The following is a 15317-nucleotide window of genomic DNA, read 5'->3' on the forward strand; positions in this document are numbered from 1 at the left end:
TTAAGAAGGGAGGCCCTCTGAGTCGTCACGCCCCAGTCTCAGGCTCATGTCAGGGAAGCTAAGGATACTCCCTGGAATGTTCCACAAATTAAACAGTCAAGGATGGGACTGCAAACAGAGAGATAATAAAAGCCCTGCACAGAAACAACTCTCCCTGTTTCTCAGATTTGCCCAGCAGTCACCATGAGCTGAATCCTCTTTTTCTCTCCTCATGCATTCTCTCACTCACCTTCAGTGATTATTTGACTGGTCAAGGCAGTGCTTAACGAGATTAACCTGTTATTTTTCGTTTTTATTTTTACTTTCTGCGTGAAATCTCTTAAGTGTTAAATGCCATCAGACTTACTTATTTGTTGTTTTTCAGGCACATGAAGAGCATAAAATAATGTACAATTCTGATGTGGTTTGAAGGCTGAATTAATTGAAAATCTACAGTGTGGAGAATATTGAATTTACATTAAATGGGTTCAAATATAATTAATATTATTACAAGGAATGTAGAAGGAATTCGCTTAAAAATGTAACCAAAAACAAGTTAACAAGTTACACCTTGAAATCAATATGGTACAATTTTCAGCTGTCTTTAGGGTTAATCTAAGCTCCACACAAATGCTTTAAAAGATGTTAATTACATATTCTTTCTCTTTTTGAGCCAAAACATTTCTCATCTAAACAATGGAACACAGAAAATCATATTAGTGACTCTTTTCTCAATTTTTGCCAAAGATGGTACTTAACTAATACCCTTCTAGTTGCAAAGCAGAAAAGGCAATTCATTATATGCATCAGATGTCTTAGGAGAGCATTTAAGTTCAATTCTCTCAGGGAACCCCAGGTGAGAAAGGCTCCTGAGTAATAGGCCAGTTGCCAAAATTCAAGAAGCTGGTAATGCCTGTTCCTCACCACGTGTCCTGGGGCAAATCACCTCGGTCACTTTGGACTGATTTTCCAATGGAAAGATTGGAGGAGAGATGGTAATAGCTGTTTTCTAAGTAGGCTTTTGTTCTGAAGTCCTATTAATTTATTCTAAGGGGGCCTACAATGCTATATTTCATTTAGAATAAATTTTAATTTGTTATTGGACTATTGTGGAGGCCTAGCTAGATAATGAACATGAAAGATTATCCAAAAGACTTTTTATTTATATTTCTGTAATTTTATTCCTCTCCTCTAATCTAAACTTTCAGCAAATTTATAGGAAAGGTGAAGTTATACATTTAAATTACACCTCCCTTTTCCCCCTCTCTAGAGGAGGTGTTAAGACTGAGGTTTACCAAAAAAGTCAGGGGGAGCAGGAATTTCTTTCGTGGAAAATATCAAGGTGGCTTCGGCTTGCTAGGGAACAATTTTATCCATACCCTTTCATACCCACAGTGTCTCACAGCTGAATAGAAGCAGTAGTTTAAAAAATATATGCAACAAAAAATTAGCCAGGCGTGGTGGCGGGTGCCTGTAGTCCCAGCTACTCGGGAGGCTGAGGCAGAAGAATGGCGTGAACCCAGGAGGCGGAGCTTGCAGTGAGCCGAGATCATGCCACTGCACTCCAGCCTGGGTGACAGAGCGAGACTCTTTCTCAAAATAAATACACACACACACACACACACACACACACACACACACACACGCAACCAAGCAAACCAAAGACTTGACAAATGCAAGAAGATGAAAGACAGAAATGAATTTTAAGAAAATGATCCTGTAATTTAAGTGTTTCCAAAGCAAAGTTCACCTTAAATTTGAAAACATTTCATACCCACAGTGTCTCACAGCTGAATAGAAGCAGTAGTTTAAAAAATATATGCAACAAAAAATTAGCCAGGCGTGGTGGCGGGCGCCTGTAGTCCCAGCTACTCGGGAGGCTGAGGCAGAAGAATGGCGTGAACCCAGGAGGCGGAGCTTGCAGTGAGCCGATATCATGCCACTGCACTCCAGCCTGGGTGACAGAGCGAGACTCTGTCTCAAAATAAATACACACACACACAAACACACACACACACACACAAGCAACCAAGCAAACCAAAGACTTGACAAATGCAAGAAGATGAAAGACAGAAATGAATTTTAAGAAGATGATCCTGTAATTTAAGTGTTTCCAAAGCAAAGTTCACCTTAAATTTGAAAACATTACAAAGGTTCTTGAAAAGGCCCCTGATGAGTCACTCCTGCTGAAGGAGCTTTATCCGTAGCCTGACTCAGAATTTACAAAGCCAATACAAACGCAGGAGGCCAGGACAAGTTCAGGAGGAGGGACAGGAAGTACTCAGTAGATTGTATAGCACTGTTAATCTAGTAGCATTTCTTATCACAGGGAATGAAATCTATGCATGCAATGCTTTCATCATAGCATTTATTTGAACTCAAGAAATGTTTAGTTACATTGAATGGAAACTTCAGCAAGCCATTTCATTAAAAATATGGCTGTCATCAAGAAACTAGTAACTTAAAGGAACTATTACTAGTATGTCCTTAAGTTATGTTTGCTCACTGTACTAACAGAGCCAATATTTTCACTGCTTTTCTTACTGCATCGTCAATACATAGTGCAGAGAGCTGGAGGCTGTTCTCTCTCATGCATCATAAACACTAGTTGTCATCTAAGAATAGATGTTGTTTGCATTTGTTTTACTGAAACGGCAGAAAGTATGACTTTATTTCCAGTTTCCCAGATGATTTCACAAAATATGAAGTTAGAACTCAATCTTTTAACTTAATTAGCCAGTTTCTCAATGGGGAGATCTTTTATATTTGAGGAAGAAAAATTCATTGTAGTGACAGACCATCATACACATATTGCAGGACATTTGGTATCTTGACCCTTGTATTAAATGCCAGTAGCTTCATCCAGTCATTTTAATCATTGTCATGATTAAAAAAAAAAACGCCCTCATACATTTTCAAATTCCTCCTTGTTAGGGTATCACATATCCCCCAAAAACTACAGCTGATGAAAACTAGCCCAATGGTACATGAAATCTGTCAAGGAATGGTCACACTAAACTTTATCATGTTATAGGTATCCCTTCCAGATCCTCGCTCCTCTATAAAATCAAATACCCATTTTTCAGAGTTCTGCCAAATGCATACACATGGCCACAGTCTTAACAAAATTATTCTAAATGACTGGGCATAGTAGCCTGTAATCCCAGCACTTTGGGAGGCCAAGGGGAGTGGAGCACTTGAGGTGAGGAGTTCAAGACCAGCCAGGCCAACATGGTGAAACACCATCTCTACTGAAAATACAAAAATAAAAAGTAGTCAGGCACGGTGGCACATGCCTGTAATCCCAGCTACTCGAGAGGCTGAGGCAAGAGAATCATTTGAACCTGGGAGGCAGAGGTTGCAGTAAGCCAAGATCACCACTGCACTCCAGCCTGGGTGACAAAGTGAGACTGTCTCAAAAAAAAAATTGTTCAAAAGGAGCACACTGCCATTTGGCAGCATAGACTTTTCAATGTTGGAACAACCTTAGAAAGAATTTACTCTAGCTCTCTTATTTTACAGGTAAGGAGACTGAAGTCTAGAAAAACTAAGTGATTTGCCTGAGTTCTCAGGCACTAACTAATACCAGAGGTAGGATTAGAGTCCACATCTTCCCAAATCTTTTCTCAATGTCCTTTTCACTTTTCTCCAATCATAGCATTTATTTATTTAAACAAAAAATAAAGGAGGACCTTTCGAAACATACAGTTAATATATATATCTACTGAAAGCCTACGTTTTAAAAATCCAAGGCTATATATATATTATATATAATATATATTAAATATATAATATATAATATATATTATATATATATAATATGTAATATATAATACGTATTATATATTATATAATACGCAACTGAGCCAGTGGCTCATGTCTGTAATCTTAGCACTTTGGGAGGTTGAGGCAGGCAGACGACTTGAGGTCAGGAGTTCGAGCCCAGCCTGGCCAACACGGTGGAACCCCATCTCTACTAAAAAGACAAAAATCAGCCTGGCGTGGTGGTGCACGCCTATAGTCCCAGCTACTTGGGAGGCTAAGGCAGGAGAATCGCTTGAATCCAGGAGGTAGAAGTTGCAGTGAGCCGAGATGGCACCACTGCACTCCAGCCTAGGCAGCAAGTGAGACCATGTCTCAAAGAAAAACATAAACAAAAACAGTAAATAACATTACACACAACGCACAAAGGCGGGTGAATAAAATATTATCTGCTTGCCCTTTTAAGTAATGATGTACAATCAACAAATATCTTAAATACACTCACTGTTTTCTTTGAGGGGAAAACAATTCTCAGTGTATAAATTTATATTTCCATTTTTATCAAATTTTTATCATCAATATTATTATTGCATTAACTCCATTTCCAATTTCCCATCTGCCTGTGCTTTTCAAAACAAATATGTCAATTAATAAAATATCCAGTGTTGTTTTTATGAATTTTTAATAATTTCTAATTTTACAGTCATTTAGGCATCTGAACTATTATCATTAAAATATTTCAAACTGAATATACTTTAGATTCCCTGGGCTCGGGGCAACATACAAAGAATGTATAGTTCTAGAAGAAGGTACAGAATCTAGCTAGTCAGCATCCTTTTACATAGAAACTAATTGACTTCTGTGGGACTTACCCAGCTGCACTATGAGTAGATGGCATAGGAAAATAGGGAAAAAACCTACTTGAAATCGAAGTCACACAAACACTGGACAGCATCCTGTGGCTAGTTAAAATCTTCAATCAATACAATATCAATGTGTACTTTTAATCACTCTTAAGTATTTAGATGTATCTTAAGTATCTAACTTTTTCATGATTTCCAAATGCCACCTTTGAATAATAAGTGGTCCTCCAGCTTTAGTGTACATCAGAATCACCTGGAGGCCTTGTTAAAAGCAGTGGCTGGTCCTGGGTGGGGCTCAGTAATTTGCATATCTCAGGTGGAACTGATGCTGCTGGTCCCGATACCACACTTGAGAATTGCACCCTTAAAGGTCTTTAAAAATATTTATTTTTTGACAGTTATAAATAATCAGAAGCACATTTTTCATTTCTACCCAGTCTATGAAATGCACGTCCACACACACAAATTAAAACATATGAAACAATTTTTATTTATTTATATTTCTTATTTTTATTTGTTTATTTATTTATTTATTTTTGAGATGGAGTCTCGCTTTTGTTGCCCAGGTTGGAGTGCAGTGGCGCCATCTTGGCTCACTGCAACCTCCACCTCCAGGGTTCAAGCGATTCTCCTGCCTCAGACTCCTGAGTAGCTGGGATTAAAGGCGCCCGCCACCACGCCCAGCTAATTTTTGTACTTACAGTAGAGATGGAGTTTCACCATGTTGACCTCAGGTGATCCACCCACCTCAGCCTCCCAAAGTGCTGGGATTATAGGCATGAGCCACAGCACCTGGCCTATTTTTACTAACTATAATGAACACTGAGTTTTTTTCCATCTATTCTATCTTATTCTATTCTTTTTCATTCAAAAAGAAATGTTGGTCATAAGCCAGTAATTTGATTTTATGACCACTGTTAGATTTAGACCTACAATTTGAAAAATACTGCTCAGGATTCCCCCTGTTTGTCACTGAATTTAATAATAACTATTAACTTGTATTGATATTTATCAGGTGCCAGACACCCCTCCAGTCTTTTCATGCATTGCTCACTTCATAAATTAAGAACTCACATTGACACTATGAAGGAGGTGTCATTAAATGCCCATATATACGGAGAGGAAAACTGTAGTTAAAATTGGTCAATGCAACCTCCCCAAGGTTACAGGGCTTAAGCATATCAGAGCCAGGTTAGAATATAGGTCTAATTCCAGAGCATAACAGTTAAAGGTTGCTCTCTTGGAGTGAGATACTTTAATTTGAACCCCAGATCTACCACGGAGTGGCTGTGTGATGTTTGGCAAAAGCTACTAAGCCTCTCTAGGTTTCGGTTTTCCCATCTATAAGAGAGAGATAGGGCTCATGTAGGAACTGTGGGGATTAAATGAGATAACCTATGACAAGCACAGGGCCAAACTAGCACATAGTAAGGCTTCAGTCATTGTTACCTATTCTTACATAGAAATGGCATTCTTAATTGCCACATCAAACATTGTCTCCTTTCCCTTTCTGTTGGCTTTTAGTTCCCGGTACTGTCTCTGGATTTGCCTTTTCTCTTGATTTCTTGGCTTCTGGCGCTTGTTATCCTGTGACCTTGCTTCTGCCCTTCCCCTTTTCATCCTCCCTCAGCAGCTTGACCTGTTGTGCAGGGGTTCTCAAAGCTCCTCATGAGGCAGTTCCATGGCTTCTACCTGTCTCCAGGCACAAAGACCCCAGCTCCTCCTTGGAACCCACCAACCTTACCTAACCTTACAGGTACTGAAAAGTTATTCCACGATGAAAGCATAAGTTGTCACCAATAAATGAAGTCTCCAATCAATAAATTCTTTAGAAATGTGAGGAAGCAGAGAGCTGCTGTATAACCCATACATGATGTTATATAAAATCATCAACATTTCACTTGACCGTTTCACAATGACAAACCATAATGGGATGTGAAAACCAAAATGACAATGAAGGTAGTATTTGTGTGGCTAATTCTGGATTTACACAGTTAGGTTGCGAGAAGATAATATTAGGCTCTTTTAATTCCCCCAGATCATCTTTTCTTGCTGGAAGCTTCTCCATATAAGAAAATTTTAAATCAGATATTTCCAACAAAATGAAACAATCAAAGATGACTCTTCAAGGTAGCTGTAGAAGTCTCTTCTCTAGGTATCTCCTCAAACAGGAGTGAGATGCACTCCAATAATTCCTCTAATAATTCCCCTTCTCTGAGAAAGACTGGCTTTGAAATCCCATTCCCTGTAGCTCATTTTACTTCTGTGTGCCCAGTGAGTACTAACATTACTAACCCAACTTTTCTTCTTTTCTCAGTTGCTATCTCCCCAAAGAAATCATCCTTTTTTGTTTTATTTCAGCTTTCCCAAGCTGGGCCTCTTTTCTTAAACTGGGGACCACTTGCCTCCTCTTTGCCTCCACCTGTTGCTCACAGTGCTCCCAGGACGTATGTCCCCATGTCATGGAATGAAGTAATGGATATAGATTACTGGATCTCTGTGGACCACACCTTTTCTGTTCACTTCTCACCAGAAAATAGTCTGGTTAGGCTAATTACTATAGATTGATTCAGTTACTGGCCTATGGTAGATGGAGCCTCTTTTCTCACTAGCCAACCTTGGTAGTGGTAACCCATCCCACAGGTCCCAACTCATCAGCACTAGAATGCTGTCATCTAGAAGACCTGCAAGAGAGCTCCAAGGCCAGTTCATGAAAATCATATTGAGATCAGGGTCTATCCTATATGCCCAACCCATGAAATACACAATTTATTATTCTAAAATTCATTAATCGAAAAGCACTGAGAGGAAAGGGACATAGTAAATATGGCAGGGCATTTGGACTTATGCAGATGTGGTTTTGATGTTCAAGTCTACATTACCTTGGGTAACTTTATTTACCTCTCTGAGCCTAAACATCCCTATACAATAGTAATAAAAATATCTGTATTAAACACAACATGGATTATATCTAGAATTACTAATTCTAATTACTACTAGAATCAGAAGTAATGTATGTAAAAATATCTCATGAAGTACTTGGTACATAGAAGAAGTATTTAATTCTTTAGGATGATTATTATTATGAGAGTCTTAGATTCAAAGAGAGAGAAAAAAAACTCAAGACAAAATGAAAGTTATATTCTCCCTTTTTGGAGAATATGAAAAATTACTTTGTTTTCTGAAGGCTCAAGTTGATGGTTTGAAAATAGCCCTAATTACAGCTCCATCAGCCTCAATTTTTTGATAGATACAATTTGTAAGAAAAAACAAAAGGTTTTCTCTTACATTTCTCAGTGACATCCCTAAGGGAATTCTTCTATACATCTGTGATACACATATTGAAAAGAACTCATGTTTGGCCTTAGTATCTACTTTCAAAGTTACTAAAACATGATTTTTTTCTACGTTTTTTAAAAAATGTAGCATTTGGAAGAAAGGTCATTTTATCTATCAGGGAGTATAAAAGCACTACAAAGAATGTTTCAAGGAACTACAAAAAATGACCTAGAAAACAATTATTGGTTCCAAAAAACTAAAGCCATACCATATAAATTTATAAATATTTAACTAATTGTATCGAGAAAAAAAAGTGATGTAACTATTCAATCTATTTTCATCATGGATTTAACTTAGCTTAATTAGCTTAGTACACTTACGGGTATCATAAGGGTATTAAAAGTAACAATAAGATGATGTGAACCATGTCATATGAAAACATTGACTAGCGTACAATTGAGCATCAAATTTAGTTCAGAGCTTTTTGGGTGACAAGTCAAAATGAGAAGCATGGTGAATTTTTAGCCTGTCTTTTTTCTAGCCAAAAAAAACCCACTAGTTAATCAGAAGAGATACACTTTTAAAAATTCCTAGCAGTCAAGGCAAAAAGGAATTTATCATGGAAATCCTTATATAAAGAATTTGAAACGCATAACACAAGGTGCCAAGATATTTCTTTCCATTTCAGCTCATCTCTTTTATATTGACTCTCAGTAGTTAAAAGGGGGGGGTATTATATTAAAGGATAGTGTAATAAAGACATTTTGACATTTTAACAAAAAGGTATTGTAATGTGATTATAGTAAGTACATTTCTGGTTATGTAATTTGATATAGATAGAGAGTTTAGAAAACTTAGAGCAATTAGCGATTGGACTATTACTCTTAAATATCAGTGATTGTAGTTCCAGGCTTTTCAGAGATGCTGAATAAGGAGGAACTTGAGCTTTCAATCCCTGGCTATACCCTGAACCACACGTATGAATCCTTGCTCAAAATATGTATTATCCATGTGCTAACTGGCAGGTATGCACGTGACAAAGGTAACATTGCTCTGAAAATAAAATAAGCCCATATGTATTTTAGTCTAAACAGTGTGTAAGCCCCTTTCTACATATTAGCAAAAATAACTGCAGACAAAGACAATTTTTTTCAGGAAGAAACTTTGAATTTGCCTCAGTGCTCAAATGAGATGAAAGGAAAATCAATATAATAAAGAAACTGTAACATGAAAGAAGGTGTCCCTCTAAATTTCCTCTTCTCCATCCAGCTCCACATTCTCCTTTAATTAAACTAATTTCTCTCAAGCAGTAGCACTCCAGATAATTATTAAATAGCCAAAATCAGTGTTTCTATTTTGTTTGATTAATTAAGGCTATTGCCCATTCCATAAGCAGGATCTCCAAATTTAACTTCATTATTAGTCTTCACAGCCAAATCCAGGACCTCCCACTGGGATTTCATAGATCACAGATTTTATAGTACAATATAAAAAACAATTGTGGAAAATGTATATCTATTATAATTGTTTCTGTTTTCTTTAAACTCAAGTGTATTTTGTGATTTCCAAAAGAAAAAGATGATTTCACAGTAGTTTTTGTTTGTTTTGCTTTTGCTTTAGATATGCAAAAGCACAATATTTCATCTATTATAGAGATTCAATAGGCATGTGTGGGCTGGTCTGGAAAGTGAATTATGTTTTGTAGCATTGTTATATTTGGAAAATGAACTCTGAGACCAAATAGACATTTTTCAAATGGACTTCTGGGATATAACTATCTTCATAAGTTGGAGTGCACCAGTATTTCATTTATTTATGACTTTACTTGCCCATCTATTGGGGAAACATTAACAGATGTCTACTATGTTTCAAACCCTGGGCTGGGGGCTTGAATTCAGGTGGCTCCCCCACCACCAATCTACCCAGTGAGGAACTCACAGTAGTTGTGAGAGAGGACAGGGGAAATACATAAAAATTATTGCAACAATTATTCAAAGTATGTTCAAAATGCTATAGAAGCAGACAAGATGAAATAATTAATTCTTCATGGAGTTGGGTAAGTTTTCCCGAAGGAAGTTCCACTGGAAGTGAGCCACCAAGAATCAAGAGGGACTTTCAGGCAGAGGGCATTCCAGGAGAATGAATCCATGAACAAGAGATCAGAAGTCTGAACAGTGAGGAGCCCTTGTACACGAAGGGGGAGCTAAAAAGAAAGGGCTTGGAAGAGCTTTTAGAAACTATACTAAAGAGTTGAAATATTGTAAGTCATTGGAATCCAACAAAGGTTTTAGAAAAAGAGACTTACACAGTTAGATGTGACTTTGTAGAGATTAATTGTAGCAATGCCATAGTGGAGCGTAGATGCTGCTTTTTTGCACACATGTACACAATAACCATGAAAACTGAATATTCTTTGATTCTTCATCACAATAATCCCTCCACTTCCAAATGTGCTCGTACTTAGCTGCTGAAGCCATCAGAACCTTGTAAAGTTTGAGTTTGTATATAGCAAAGACAGATGGGTTACCGTTGCGAGACTTGATGTGAGGCTTCCACTCTTCCCATGAAGAACATTAACTTCATGGCTAAGCTGACCATTTAACAATTGTATTTTTAAATATCTTTCTGTATCTGGGAGAGATCTTAGTCCTCTAGCCATGGCTTTAAAACAGGCATCGTTCCATGTTAAATATCTTCTGCTTTTTCCTCTATAAAATGTGATCAGTGAAGAATGGATGTCTCAGGCTCTTGTTATTACCAACCTCCTCCACACCCACATGTAACCAATTGGGTGGCTGTCCCTTGTTACTGGGCTCCAGACTGAGACTCTACCTACCTTCCCCATCTTGTTTTTCCAAAACACCCACTTGTACCAGAAACTGAAACATGGCAGAAAGAAGGAATCAGCATGACATAGCTCAATTCATGGGAAAAGAACCCTTCACTGCTGGCCAGAAAATTCACAAGAAAATAACTACAAGCAACTAAGACGGTGCTACAGCACCACACACACTAAGAACAGGAAACAAATGCATGGCCTGAACTGTACAGTAGCACCGCCTGCTTTCAGCCCTGAGAAACCAACCCAGACGTTAATCGAGCCACAAAGAAAACACTCGTCAATGGGCCAGTAGGTCACAGTGAAAATATTAAGGGAACTGTTGGTAAACACCAACAGGGCTTTGGCTAAGACAGCAAAGTAATCATACTCCGACTACTCATCACCACCTGTTGCACATTCCTCACCCTTCCTGCCCCTCCCTACCCTTCACCCTGGAGAGTCCAAGATCACACAGTAAATAAAACCATGATCCGTGAAAACTCTTAGAGCTTTGGCCATTACTATCCCCAGCAAAAGCTGAAAGGATTTCCCTGGGGATTTCAGCCAAAAACACTTTTACACTTAAATCTATGTTCTAGTCTGGAAGAGTGCATTGCTATTTGTTCTGCAGTGGATTTTTTTCTAGATAACTTAATTCTTTCCCACTTACTCTCAGGCTTATATTCAAAATAGTTCAGATTCAGGGTATGTAAGGTACAGAAGAGTATTACAGAGAAACCACCCTCATCTCAAATCCAAACCCCTGAGATGAAGTAATAAAACCAAGTAATATAGTTGAAAGCCAAGGACAGTCTGAGTTTCAACAGCTCCTCCACATGCAGAAAGAATTACAGATTATTTTTCCTAGTACCATACCTCTTTTATATTCCTTCCACATACCTCAAACTAAATTCCAGATATGAAAAACTCAGTTTATCTCTTATTCCCACTTAAAGGTCTTCCACCCAGAATATACTGCCTGTGAATGGTAGGATGTTACTTATTTCAGAGTTTTGTCAATATTTCCGTCCTCCAAGACGTCAAAGGTGAAGGCTCTCACCACTCAGTAATGGCTCTAGAGAGAACAGATGTTCTGGACTTGCTACCTGAAGGCCAGGCAGTCAGGGAAGATAAAAGGGTAAGTTTTATTACTGAGCTCTCTTACAAGTTGAAATATGCCCAGAGAAGAGGAAGTATTAAGAAATTTAAAAGGAGGAGTGAGATCTTCACAAGTCTGATGTGACTTTATGGTTGTTTTCTGGCTTTTTCTAATTTATTCATTCTGTGTGTTTTGTTTTACAATGCCCAGTTCAATAGCATCATCCATTTTTGCCCTGAAGGATTGGTTTTGAGTTCTAATTGGAACTGGGGACAGATTGTTTGTATTTAATCTGTCTGTACATCTTCTACTCAGTAACTGAGTAAAGCTCTTAAACTCTACTGCAAATATCCCTGGATTCCAATGAATTTGTCTTACTTAGTAGACATAGCAACACATATTGTTTTATTTATGGATAAGCAAAGCCTTAACAACTTTTATATTCCAAATACTCAGCATGATTTATTTATTTCCTCTTTTTAGAAAGAGATGAAACAATGATGCTGTGGAAGCTTAAAAAAGGAGTAACGTAAAATGTGCTGGAAACAGAAATTACTTGGAGAAATTACCTGTTTAATTCAAATGAATTAAACGAGATATAGTCTACAAAGAAGTCTGGGCTCCCTATTACTGGTTGATATTGAAAACCTATCTAAGGAATTCAGAGTGACATTATCTCCCTTCTATTTGCATACTTATAAAAGAAATACAGTCTTAAGTATTTTCTAAAAATGAGAACATATTACATGTTTATCATTAAATGTTACTTTTAAAAACATTTAGACAAAATCTTTTGAGTGGCTTCAAATTCACCAAAGATTCCCTAACGCTTTGTGTTTACAAATATATGCATATATTTTATAATATATATTTCTAATATGTAACATTTATAAATATTTTAAAAACATATTTTATACATATAAAATATATATATTTACAAATATATATGCTTATTATTAAAACCTATCTTCGTGCGCCTGTTATATAGGGAACTCCTATAAGATACTAGAGGAAACAAACAGGGGGAAGGGGAGGATGGATACCAAGAGAGGAAACTGAATTGTACAAAGGATTTTTATTAATTCCATCTATTTTTAAAGCCAGAAAGACATACTACCAGCTTGCTGTCTCGCGGCACAAACATGCGGGCGCACACACACACACACACACACACACACACACACACACACACACACGCTACATCAGCACGGGATTCCTGCGATCTCTCCCCGCCCCGAGCAGCCCCCTCCCCTGGCGCAGGCAGCCGCGTCTGTCCCTCCCGCCATGGCTCCGCGCACTCCCTCGCGACCGCATCACCTACCCTGCTGGGAGCTCAAGACAGACGCGGGACGGGCTGCTGCTCCGAAGGAAAAGGCTCCCAGGACCAGCAGTAAGAAAACGCAAAGAAAAAAGGGTGGTAGTGAGGCTCCTTTACTTTCCACAACAAGGGGAAGTGTTGAACCCTATGCACTGGGCTGCTTCGCAGCGCGGGTTTCGGAGGAAATAGGCGGCCGAGAGAGCTGCGCCTGCGGTGGGAAGTTGGGGGAATTCCCCCAGCCACCCAGCCACCCGCGCCAGGCTCCCCTCTGGTCCCCGCCGCAGCCTTGACAGCTCCCCTCGTCTCCGAGCCCCTCCAGAGCCCTGCTGGTTTCCACCCGGAGCTGGGCTGTGTTGCCACATGCACTTGAGAAATCCTAGCAGTTGCGCAAAGAGTCCCAGAAGTTAGAAAGGGTGATTGTGTGTGAATGTGTAAATATACAGTACAAGAGGCTGGAACAACTGAGTGGGGCCAACCCTCAGACACAGCCCGAGGTTTCAGATTTCATTTGGCAACTGGTAGCTTCACAGAACTCGAGCCGCACTACAGGGGAGGCCGGCAGGAGCCCCGCCCTCCCAACGCCTGGGTTATCTGAGAGCGGAGCTACACCGCCGGGCGCCACCGACAGAATGAGCCCTGCCTGGTTCCTCCGCATCTGGCATCGCTGGTTCCTTTCAAGTGCATCATACATACTTGTTGGTCACAGATCTAGGGCTGTGGGCGCGAGAAGGTTGGTGAATACATGTCTCCTGCCCTCAAGGAGCTCTGCATTTCATTGGCCAAACCCCATACACCGGTTTAACTTGCTTCTACCAACTCTCTGTCTCGCTAAAATTTTATTTCTCCAATCAGAATTACCTGGGCCATTAAACCAATGTTTCTGGAAATGCACATTTAGATGGATGCTCTCTAACTAGAGCCTTAGAGAAATTCAAAGTATAATTACTTTCTTACCGTGGTGTAAGAACTCTCGGAATTACACAATATGGGACAAAAGGACAAACTAGTAAACATTGTTGTGATGCAGGCCGTCTCTTCCCACCATCACCACAATGTCTGTTTCAAATTGTAATCTTACAGTTCTGGTTACCTGGCATGCTGAGTCAAATTATTTCAAAAAGCTTTGTAAAGATCTCTGTTTTAGAAGGCCACTTACAGTGGATCAGTCCTGTAATCCTAGCACTTCGGAAGGCCGAGGCAGGAGGATCGCTTGAGCCCAGGGGTTTCAGACCAAAATTGGCAACATGAGACTCCTATCTCTACAAAAAAAAAAAAATTAAAAAAAAAAAAAAGTTGGGCGTGGCGGCGCATGTCTGTAGTCCCTGCTACTCTGGAGGCTGAAGCGGGAAAATCCCTTGAGCCCAGGAAGTCAAGGCTGCAGTAAGCTATAATTGTGCCAGCGCAGTCCAGCCTAGGTGACGGAGTGAGACCCCCATCTCGAACACTACTACTGCTACTACTAATAAAAAAAAAAAAAAAAAAAACTCTCTTTTAGAAATCATCACCAGATATCCTTAAGACACAGAATGGGGGTGTCCTCACTAGGGATCTCCAGTGAGAGAGGGATATGGAAGAAGAGCACATGTTCAGTTTTAGAAACACCAAAAATAAAAGGCTGAGTGGACACTGATACGTTTTTCCTTTTTATCCTCTTTCTCCAAGTTCTTGGAGAAACCAATCTACCCCATCCCATGCTGAGGTCCTACTATAAACTTGATTTTCTGGCGGGAGAATTCTCAGCCCTTTAATGAATCAAATTAATTTGTGTGGGGAAAAATTTGCGTTTCATATTTCATTTTAAAAATATGTATGGAATTCCTAAGCTAGAAGTAGTGTAGCTTATTTTCTAATTGGTGGGAATAAATTATCTTCATCAACCCACATGGCCTTAAATGTTCTAGCAACACCGTGGCAGGTGAATGCTGATGGGCAGTTACAGATGAAAGCTGGAAAATAACATTAACCCAAATGAAATTTGCACACATTTGATAGACTCAAAAGCCTCAGGAAGACAAGTGCCAATAATTATGATTCAAGATAGGGACATTTAAAAAAAAAAAAAACAAGGAACTGTCATGTCAGTAACTTATTTCAGGATCTAACAAATATTACCACAGCAGTTTAGTCTCAAAGTGATACAAAACTGAACTCAGGGTGGTTACTGGGTAGTCCCTAGTCCAAAAGATTAAGACACAC

The 15317-nt window shown here is 39.0% G+C and overlaps 1 protein-coding gene across 1 annotated transcript in view; it reads right to left on the bottom strand.

The window, feature by feature from the left end:
- The window catches only part of ARHGAP24 (Rho GTPase activating protein 24), a 521561-nt gene extending 508317 nt beyond the window's left edge, over window positions 1-13244 (bottom strand). Inside the window, exon 1 of the mRNA XM_055297088.2 lies at window positions 13125-13244. The gene's annotated coding sequence lies outside the window, so the exon portion shown is untranslated. The remainder of the gene's footprint in view (window positions 1-13124) is intronic.
- Window positions 13245-15317: the final 2073 nt, after the last annotated feature.

Source organism: Symphalangus syndactylus, chromosome 10, assembly GCF_028878055.3.
Source record: "Symphalangus syndactylus isolate Jambi chromosome 10, NHGRI_mSymSyn1-v2.1_pri, whole genome shotgun sequence".
Lineage (NCBI taxonomy): Eukaryota > Metazoa > Chordata > Mammalia > Primates > Hylobatidae > Symphalangus > Symphalangus syndactylus.